The sequence below is a fragment of the Triturus cristatus genome, chromosome 9 (assembly GCF_964204655.1).
Source record: "Triturus cristatus chromosome 9, aTriCri1.1, whole genome shotgun sequence".
Taxonomy (NCBI): Eukaryota; Metazoa; Chordata; class Amphibia; order Caudata; family Salamandridae; genus Triturus; species Triturus cristatus.
In genome coordinates this window covers 977100311-977110929 of record NC_140592.1, presented here as the reverse complement: position 1 = coordinate 977110929, position 10619 = coordinate 977100311, and positions in this window count along the sequence as shown.

Genomic DNA, 10619 nt, shown 5'->3' with positions numbered 1-10619 from the left:
ATGACAAAAATTTGCATTAGGGATCCAGGCAACAATACAGATGGCCACTCCTGGCAGGGGTACAAGTTGCTCACCATGAAGAGGACTTTTCTGACCCAACAGTTACTTTATATATTGTAGAGCCGATACTATATACCAGCCGCGGTCGGTAGTGGGAGTAGCTGCCGGATGGTGACGTGGGGAGGGGGAGGGGCAGGGTGGGGGTAGTAAACTATGGATTACGGAGGTTTACAGGTAAGTAAATATATAAATTAATAAAACAAATTTCGTTGCTTGTACTGCATCGCATTTGGGGATGCAGTTCGCGCAACGAAATTCATTTTATTAATTTATATGTTTACTTACCTGTAAACCTCTGTAATCCATAGTTTACTACCCCCCACTCTGCCCCTCCCCCTCCTCACATCACTGCCCGGCCGCTACTCCCACTACCGACCGCAGCTGCTTTATACTACAGCAGAAGCTTCTAGAAAAACAGGTAACCTAAAATTTCTTGTTATGATTTAGAAGCAAATGGAGTTAATATATAATTCATTCCTACTTCTGGTATCTGTTTTCTATTATTAACTCCTAATGAGTGTATTTCTCTAAACAAAATTAAGGACAAAACAGATAAATATCCTAGGATATTCTGACAATGACATTCTGGTACCATACATTAACAGGCATTGCACGGAAAGCAGTATCCCTCGAAATATATAATTGGAGTAGCACATATATCGGCTGTTCAAGCTCCTCCACACCCTCCATTTCCCAAACATACACTAACATGAACATGCACATAGGTGATACAGTAGTAGCATCAGCAAAAGCTTGACTTATAAACACAGAAAAGCTCCAGCTTGGACAGAAGCTTTACATCCTTAGCTGATACACACAGAACTGAGAGATACAGCAAAAAGATTCACTGTGGTGCACAGAACAGGATCAGTGCAAGCAGATGAGTTGTAAGCTTTCCTCACAAACAGACCAGGCCCAGCATGTGAAGAACATTGCATGTTTTCCACCTAAAGAGAACACATAGACTATAATTAACAACAACGTACACTACTATAGACACATGCAGGGCAGGAAAAGAAGTGCTTCAAGACTTTCGAGTGACAGCTACATTCATTAGCTTCCTAGCACACATTAACACACACACACACAGAAGTTTGACAGATACAGGACCAGCTATGCAAGCTTCATTCACCTCAATAAAGGTACAACATTTGCAACAGCTGTGTGAGCTTCACTCTTAGATAGATCTTCTATGGCTTGGGCAGTGCCTTGCAAATCTCCATCATACATTGTTGAGGAACAGCATGGTAGACTTCATGCAATCAGTTGGTGTAGCTTTCAACCAAACATCTGATCAAAAATGTGCCTGTCTCGTATCTGCACTGGGCGCCTACATATCGAAAAGTCAGAAGGAGTGGGCATTCCTTCAATCCAAATAAACAATGATATAGCCCAGAACTACAGCCGAAGAGGTAGACACTACCCAAAGAAAGATGAACTGTGTGCCTATTGTTGGAAATACTGAGTTTTATTTTCTGTAAACAATGATATAACCCAGACCTACAACCGAAGAGGTAGGCACTGCCCATAGAAAGATGCACTGTGTGCCTATTGTTGGAAATACTGGGTTTTATTTTCTGTACCTTGCACATTGTGCATTCCATGCCGAGGAGTCTAAACAAATCTGTACTAGACTTTTTCCTTATTCTCCTGCTCATCGTCTGCACTATGGGCATGTCCACCTTTCTTTTGTCCATCATTTCCTAACAAACGACCTGCACTGCTTTATAAGCCACAATGCTTTTAGGAAATTTGCTTATGCCTTATGTATTTAGTTAAGTTTTTCTGGAAGCATTATGCTCGCACATCCCAAGCGTCAAGGTACTTCCAGGTGGACATGCTTCGAAAGGAATTCCCATCCATCCGAATGTCCGTCCGGTCGTTTATGTGCTCATTTCTCTTTAATACAGCAGTATGCATCTTTCTCCAAACAAAGAGAGGGGAGCAAGTGGCAAATACAGTGTTGTGTGGCCACATTACTGCAGGACTAAATGTGCTCCTGTTTGAATCACAAAACTGTAATATCATAACGAACGATCTTGTATCGACGGAGCAGGTTGTGAAGTACAGGGAAACGATGGGCCTGATTAACGAAGGTACACTTAGACCAAAAGTCTAAGTTTAGACCTAAAGTCTAACTTTACTACTACTAATGTTAGACTTTTGGTCTAAGTTTAGACCAAAAATCTTACTTAGACCAAAAGTCTAACTTTAGTAGTAGTAAAGTTAGACTTTAGGTCTAAACTTAGACTTCAGGTCTAAACTTAGCCTTTTGGTCTCAGTTTACTTTTGTGAATCAGGCCCTAATTAAACTTAGACCAAAAGTCTAAGCTTAGACCTAAAGTCTAACTTTACTACTACTAAAGTTAGACTTTCGGTCCAAGTTTAGACCTGAAGTCTAACTTAGACCTACAGTCTAACTTTACTACTACAAAAGGTAGACCAAAAGTCTAACTTTACTAGTACTAAAGTCAGAGTTTTGATCTAAGTTAGACTTTAGGTCTAAACTTAGACTTCAGGTCTAAACTTAGACTTTTGGTATAAGTCTACCTTTGTGAATCAGGCCCCTAGAGTTTAGACCCTAGGTGTAGATCATCAAGAAAGGCTCAGTCCTCTATTAAACAGGGGGTTCTTTGCGTTAGGTGAAAGCATTTCTTTGCTGCTGGAAGTGTGGCACCTGTCATTACAATAGGGTGAGGACATATAAAGGTACATGCATTCAGTACTTAATTTTTGAAAAAGTAAGTGCCAGGGCACCTTACTGGAGACCACTGCAGCCTGCACCACCCATTGCCCCCACCAGCGCTGCCAACGACAGATCCTACACAATGAGAACCCATCACACTCCTACAAGTTTGAGAATTCAGGCTATTCCAAGCCACCCAAAGCTATAATAATGGCTTGAGGGGGCAAGTATTGTTCTTTTTTAATGTATATTCACTCATTAAATACTGTTGTTATGCTCATCTGAAGTTTAGACAAACAGCACTATAATGTGGTGCACTGGCCTTAGTTCTGGTGCTAACAATGAAGTGCCGGTGCCGAGCACCCGAAACCACCGGCTCAAATTAACCACGGCATGTATTAGAATAATTACTTTTTTTCCAATATTTTCACTAATTGTGTCTGTCCTCTTGTTGGAAACAGCCCACTCCCACTCCGCAGGGCGAGGGTGGACCGTTCCCAAACACAAAGGGGGTAGCTTGGCTCGAGTGGTCAGGAATCAGGCACAGTGCTAAGCATACAATATACCCATACAATAACCATGCGTGCATCCACTCCAAAAACGACTCTACACCGTAAAAATTATGAAAATAGGTATTCTTTATCTTGTTTCTCTTAGTTGCTGATTTGTAAAATAAATATCAATCACAATATATACATTTACTTTAAATATAGCAGGTCAAATAAATATTGGCTGATTGCTGAAATAAATAAGGGTGATTATAAATACCAAGGAATAAATACAGTGCAATATATACAGGCAAATAAATACTTTGAGGTAATAATTACTGTATCAATAAATATTATCACAATAAATACTGTACACTCACAAGTCCTGTGGACCCAAAAATGCAGTGCAGCAATAAATAGATGAGATCTTAACAAATACAGTAACCCCAATAAATATTTAGCAGTATACCATAACACTTTGTGCAATCAGATGACACTTCACTTCAGAAGGGCTGAATTGGCCCAGGCACAGCTTGTAGGGTGTGAAAGGCTTGAGGGGGCTCCCTGGCTGAGGCAAAGGCTGAGGCCTAATCTGAGGTAGATCAAAAAGGGGGGAAACACCAATACCCTGGCTTCCCTCTCCACAGACTCCTCTCTAGGATAGTCCCAGTTCACCCCAGGCACAGTCAGGTGGGCTTCAACACCTCCCTAGCCCCTTAGAATAGTCTCTCAGGCTTTCACAGGGCCTTAGGCGCCCTCTACTCCACTTACTGCCCTTTTCTGATGCTCCGACGCCGCTGGAGTCGTGTTGACGCCGTGAGGCGGTTCCGCTTCGGTCTCGGCGGCCTCGGCACAATGTCAGTTCTTTAGACGACGCCGGTAGGCGGTTCCGGTCCGATGTCGGGCCTCGGTTCGACGACGTCGGGCAGTCTCTTCACGATGTCGACTTCGGGCGGCTCCGGTCCGATGGCGCACTCGGCTCCGATGACGTCGGCCGGCCTGACCTCGCTGTCGACTTCCGGCGACTCCGGGGTGCGATCCTCACCCCCGACCTCCGGTGCTCCTCCTTACAGGTTCCGGGCGACTCCGGAGTGCGATCCTCACTCCCGACCTCCGGTGCTCCTTTACCTCGGTCTCCGACGACTCCGGAGGGCTGACTTCACCCTTCCGATGACGCCGCTTGCTCGACCTCGGTTTCACCTCACGACCCTTGGTATTCCACTCGACCTCCGCCGGCGCCCTCTTAACGACCTCAGGTGGCTCCGGGTACGACGTCTGCTACCTCAGACAGCGCCGCTTCTCCACCTCGGGCTCCGGGTCTTCGGCTACTCGACGCCAGGCTCCAGGGAAACCAACTCTCAGGTCAGAGACTTCTGCTTTCTTAGTTTCTAAGGCCTGTTCCTGCTGTCCAGGTCCTCAGGATGGTTTTCTTCTTTCTTCTCCCACACAGGGCTATAGGCTGGGATCCATCAGCTGGGACAAGTATCAAGGGTGGGTTTATGGACCCCACTCCAGGCACAAGTTTCCACCCCTGCTGCTTCACTCCTTCCTCTGTCTTCTTGAGCTCCTCTCTCTTCACCAGTCAGGTGCCAACTGCTACTCTTATCCTCCCAACATTCCAAACGGTTTCCAACTGTCACCCAGTGCTGGAATCTTCAGGAAGGTTCTGGAAGGTGCTGGTAGGTTCCAGTGGATGCTGGTGATGTCATAGAAGGCCACCATTTTGTGCTTCAGGCCCTCAGACAGAAGTATTCAGGGGTAGCCAAAATGGCTCCCTGAATCTGTAGCAACACGAAAAAGTCTGGTGGTTCCCAATAAAAAGGAAAAAGTCAAACAGGGTTTGAGGCAAAAGTGGGACAAAATAAATAATGATGAGGAGGGACCACCCAAAAGGCTGACAGGTCTAACACGCGTCCCCCCCAGCTGAAAGTGGGGAGAGCTACCCAACCCCTTGGGAGTTCTCATCACTAAGGCGGAAATACCTTGAGAGACCGTCTGCGTTGGCGTGGTCCACTCCAGGCCGATGTTCCACCTGAAAGTCCATCCCCTGTAGGGAAATAGACCACCTCAACAACTTGGGATTCTCCCCCTTCATTTGCATCAGCCAACGAAGGGGTCGGTGGTCGGTCTGAACCAGGAAGTGCGAGCCAAACAGGTATGGCCGCAACTTCTTCAGAGCCCATACCACTGCAAAGGCTTCACGCTCTATTGCACTCCACTTCTGTTCCCTGGGAAGTAGTCTCCTGGATAGGAAGACCACGGGTTGATCCAGACCCTCTTCGTTGAGTTGCGATAACACTGCCCCAATGCCATGTTCTGATGCATCTGTCTGGACAATGAACTTCTTGGAAAAGTCTGGGGCCCTTAAGACCGGGGCCTCGCACATGGCTTTCTTCAACTTCTCAAAGGCTTGCTGACAAGCCTCCGTCCAGACTACCCGTCGAGGTTGTTTCTTGGACGTGAGCTCCGTGAGAGGGGCTACGATGGTACCGTACCCCTTCACGAAGCGACGATAGTAACCCGTGAGGCCCAAAAATGCTCGGACCTCAGTCTGTGTCTTGGGGGGTTCCCAGGCCATGATGGCCTCGATCTTCGCCTGGAGGGGCTGCACCGTTCCCCTACCCACCAAGTGTCCAAGGTACACTACCGACCCCTGCCCGATCTGGCACTTGCTGGCCTTGATCGTCAATCCAGCTTGTCTCAGGGCCTGGAGAACAGCTTGCAGGTGCTGCAAGTGATCCTCCCAGCTGTTACTGAAGACGGCTATGTCATCCAGATAAGCAGCAGAGAAACTCTCCATCCCGGTGAGGATCTGGTTTACCAGGCGCTGAAACGTGGCAGGTGCGTTCTTGAGCCCAAAGGGCATCACACAGAACTGGTAGTGGCCATTGGGCGTGGAGAAGGCTGACCTTTCCCTTGCTCCATCAGTCAAGGAGATCTGCCAGTACCCTGAAGTAAGGTCAATGGTACTTAAATATTGGGCAGCTCCCAGCCGGTCAATCAATTCATCCGCCCTAGGGATCGGATGAGCATCAGTCCTTGTCACTGAATTCAGTCCCCGGTAGTCCACACAGAACCTCAGTTCTGGTTGGGCACCCGGTGGTGTAGCTTTTGGTACTAACACCACCGGACTGGACCAGGGGCTGCTAGAAGGTTCCACTACTCCTAGCTCCAGCATCTTAGTGACTTCACTGTGAATGCTGGCCTTCACCTTGTCAGACATCCGGTAGATCTTGGACTTCACAGGTGGGCTGTCTCCTGTGTCCACGTCATGGACGCACAGGTGAGTCCTACCCGGGACAAGGGAGAACAACGAAGAGTACTGCCCCAAGACCTGGCGACAGTCCTCCTGCTGTTCAGGAGTTAGGGATGGGGAGAGAATCACTCCCTCCACCGACCCATCCTTTTCCTGAGACGCAAACAGATCAGGGAGAGGCTCGCTTTCCACGTCCTCTCCTCCGTCAGTCACCATCATCAAGATGACTTCGGGCCTCTCGTGGTGGGGTTTGAGGCGGTTGGCATGCAGCACCCGCAGGGGCTGACGAGGGGTCTTCAGGTCCACCAAGTAGGTAGCCTTACCCTTCTTCTCCAACACCTCAAAGGGTCCTGACCAGCGATCCTGGAGGGCACTAAGCTCTCCAGGTTCGATCACCCACACCTTCTGGCCAGGCTCCAACTCCACCGGGTGAGCGTTGTGGTCATACCACGCCTTCATTACTGCTTGGCTGGCTTCCAAGTTGTCAGAAGCTTGCTTCCACAACTTAGCCATTTGGCTCCGGAAGGCCAGCATGTAGCTCACCACATCCTGGGGGAGCTTTCTGGGAGTTCTTTCCCATCCGTCTCTCACCAGGTTAAGAGGTCCGCGTACAGGGTGCCCATACAGAAGCTCGAAGGGGCTGAAGCCCACTCCCTTCTGTGGCACTTCCCTGTAGGAAAAAAGTAAACAGGGTAGGAGGACGTCCCATTTCCTCCGCAGGCTTTCAGGCAGACTTCTGATCATGCCTTTTAAGGTTTTATTAAACCTCTCCACCAGACCATTGGTCTGGGGGTGGTAAGGAGTTGTGAACCGGTAGGTCACTCCACACTCCTTCCACATTGCCCGCATGTATGCTGACATGAAGTTGGTCCCCCTGTCGGACACAACTTCCTTGGGAAAACCCACTCGGGTAAAGATTCCCATCAGGGCCCTAGCCACAACAGGTGCTGTTATGGTCCTCAGAGGTATTGCCTCTGGGTACCGTGTGGCATGATCCACCAGAACCAGGATGAACCTGTGACCAGCTGTAGTCGGTGGATCTAATGGACCCACAATGTCGATGCCCACCCTTTCAAAGGGGGTGCTAACGACAGGAAGTGGTTCCAGGGGAGCTTTCAGCTTCACCCCTGTTTTCCCACTGGCTTGGCAAGACACACATGTCCGGCAGTAGGTATCGGACGACACTTTCATCTGAGGCCAATAAAAGTGTGGGACAAGACGGGCGAAGGTCTTGTCTTGCCCCAGGTGTCCTGCCAAGGGGATCTCGTGAGCCAACTCTAACAGGAAGGCTCGAAAACGTTGAGGTACTACCAAGGCTCGTGAGGATCCATGTAGGGGTGCCTTGGGTTCACTGTAGAGGAGGCCATCCTCCCAGTAAACACTGTAGTTCCCTTCAACGTTCCCTGCTGCCTGGGCTGCGGCCTGTCGCCTCAGCCCCTCAAGGGTAGGGCACTCCCTCTGGCCCTGGCAGAATTCCTCCCTGGACGGGCCTCCCTCCACGTGCCACTCGGCCGGGATGGGTAAGTCCTCCAGGTTGGTAACGTCCCCCTCCGCAGACTCCTGGCCCACCACCTCCGGTGGCCTATCCGTCCTACGGGGTGGAGACGCCGAGGCAGGCTCCTCCTGTCCTCGGTTCTTCCCTTGACTGGCAGCTGGCTGGGCCATTGTTCCAGGCTCCAGCCGGAATGAACTCCCTCTTCGGGTAGTCTCGGACCTTGTGCTAACACAGGCCCATTCAGGTGTACCCAGCATCTCGGTATGAGTCCGGTATTCCACCTCCTTCCAAGCGTTGTGCTCCATGTCATTGCCCAGCAGACAATCGACTGGCACGGCAGGGCTTACGGCAACTCGAAGTGAACCTGCAACCCCCCCCCATTCAAAGGGAACCTCGGCCACTGGATAGTGACCGGTTCTGCCGTCAGCCATCGCGGCTGGGTGGAGTACATCGGGAATGACTTGCTCTGGAGACACCAGTTGGCTACGTACCATAGTCATACTGGCTCCTGTGTCTCTCAGAGCCTCCCCTCTTTGGCCATTGATGGTGATCCACTGCCCATACTTTGCAGTATTTGCGGGCACCTGGATCTTAGGAACCATCTCCCGTTCTCCCAGGGACACTAAAGTGACACCCGCCCACTCCCTTCCCTTAGTTAAGGGCATCTCCTCCCCGAGCACTACACTAGCTACTCCGGGGGGCTTTCCTCCAGTGGGAGGGGGTGATCGTTTCTGACACTTCGGATCTCCTTTATAGTGTCCAACGCCACCGCACTCATAGCAATGGACAACCCTTGGCTGCTGACTCTGGCCAGGATTAGGGTTTCTGGGTGGGTTAGCCTTAGAGGTGAATCCTGATCCCTTCCCTTGGAAGTTATTTTGGGGGCCTTTGGAGAACTCCTTTTTCTTTTCCCCTCCTTCTTTCTTCTGGGGGGCGCCCTGTCCGGCCTTTTGAGTATCCCCTCCAGTCCCCCTTGTGGACACCCGGGTACTAGCCCAAATGTCCGCCTCCTCAGCAAGCTTCCGGGGACTGGTCAGCTTGCTATCCACCAGGTGTTGCCGCAGTTCAGGGAAACATTTCTCGAGTAGATGTTCCTTCAATACCAGGTCAAACAGCTCCTCGTAGTTCCTGACTTCACTGCCTTGGATCCAACCTTCCAGTGCCTTCTTCGCATAATCCAGGAAGTCCACCCAATTCTGTGTGCCCAGCTTGTGACTACCCCTGAACTTCTGCCTATACTTTTCCGGAGTCAGTCCAAACTTCCTGATGAGCGCCAGTTTCATGGCGGGGTAGTGGGTTTGTTCATCCTCCTCGAGGGCCAATAAAGCATCCCTTCCAGCTGGAGGCATGTATTTGTACAACCCCCCTCCCCAGTACTTCGCTGGAACCCCATGGGCCCTCAATGAGACCTCATAGGCTGCGAGCCACTTGGCGATGTCATCACCTGCCCCATAGCTTGCGACAATGTCCTTTGGCAGGTAAGGTTTGGATTCCCTGGTGGATTCTTGGATTTGGCTGCCACCATTGGGAGCAGGTTGTGCCCCGATTCGCAAAATCTGTAGGTCTATTTCTTTCAAGCGCAATTCATGGGCCATCCTCTGCTCCTCTTTCTCCTTTTCCAGCCTGGCTAAATCCCATGTGAGCTGTCTCTTCTCTCTCCGGTCCGCTAACTCCACTTCAGATAAGCCCCCGCTAGAGGCACGGCTGCCCCCCCTAGAGAGTGTCCTGGGCCCTGCGGACAGGTTCCCCACCTCAGGTTGGTACATCTCCGCCCCCTCGGGGTCAGGCTCTCCATCCCTGTCTTCTTCCTCAGCCTTGCTTTCTCGGCGTGCCTCCCCCCAAGCCCTTAAGCTGGTTTGAAGTGCACCCTTCTTTGCTCCTGGGGGACAGTACACCCCCTCTCGCTGGCAAAACTCCCTGAGTTGGGCCACAGTGTATGTGTCTAGGTTTTCAAGAACAAACTCCATCTTGCCCACTCAGGTTAGAGGACAGGTTTTGTGTAGTAACAATGCAGGGGGATACCTTTAGTAATACCTCCACCCACCACCAGAGTAAATTTGGAAAAAACAAAAACCCACAATTAGGAAGGCCGCTGTGAGAAAACTCCCGGTGTAGGCCTATGGACTACCCACAGTTATTGCAGAGTATATGTAGGCACAGCTCTATCCCACCACTGAACACCAATTTATGTTGGAAACAGCCCACTCCCACTCCGCAGGGCGAGGGTGGACCGTTCCCAAACACAAAGGGGGTAGCTTGGCTCGAGTGGTCAGGAATCAGGCACAGTGCTAAGCATACAATATACCCATACAATAACCATGCGTGCATCCACTCCAAAAACGACTCTACACCGTAAAAATTATGAAAATAGGTATTCTTTATCTTGTTTCTCTTAGTTGCTGATTTGTAAAATAAATATCAATCACAATATATACATTTACTTTAAATATAGCAGGTCAAATAAATATTGGCTGATTGCTGAAATAAATAAGGGTGATTATAAATACCAAGGAATAAATACAGTGCAATATATACAGGCAAATAAATACTTTGAGGTAATAATTACTGTATCAATAAATATTATCACAATAAATACTGTACACTCACAAGTCCTGTGGACCCAAAAATGCAGTG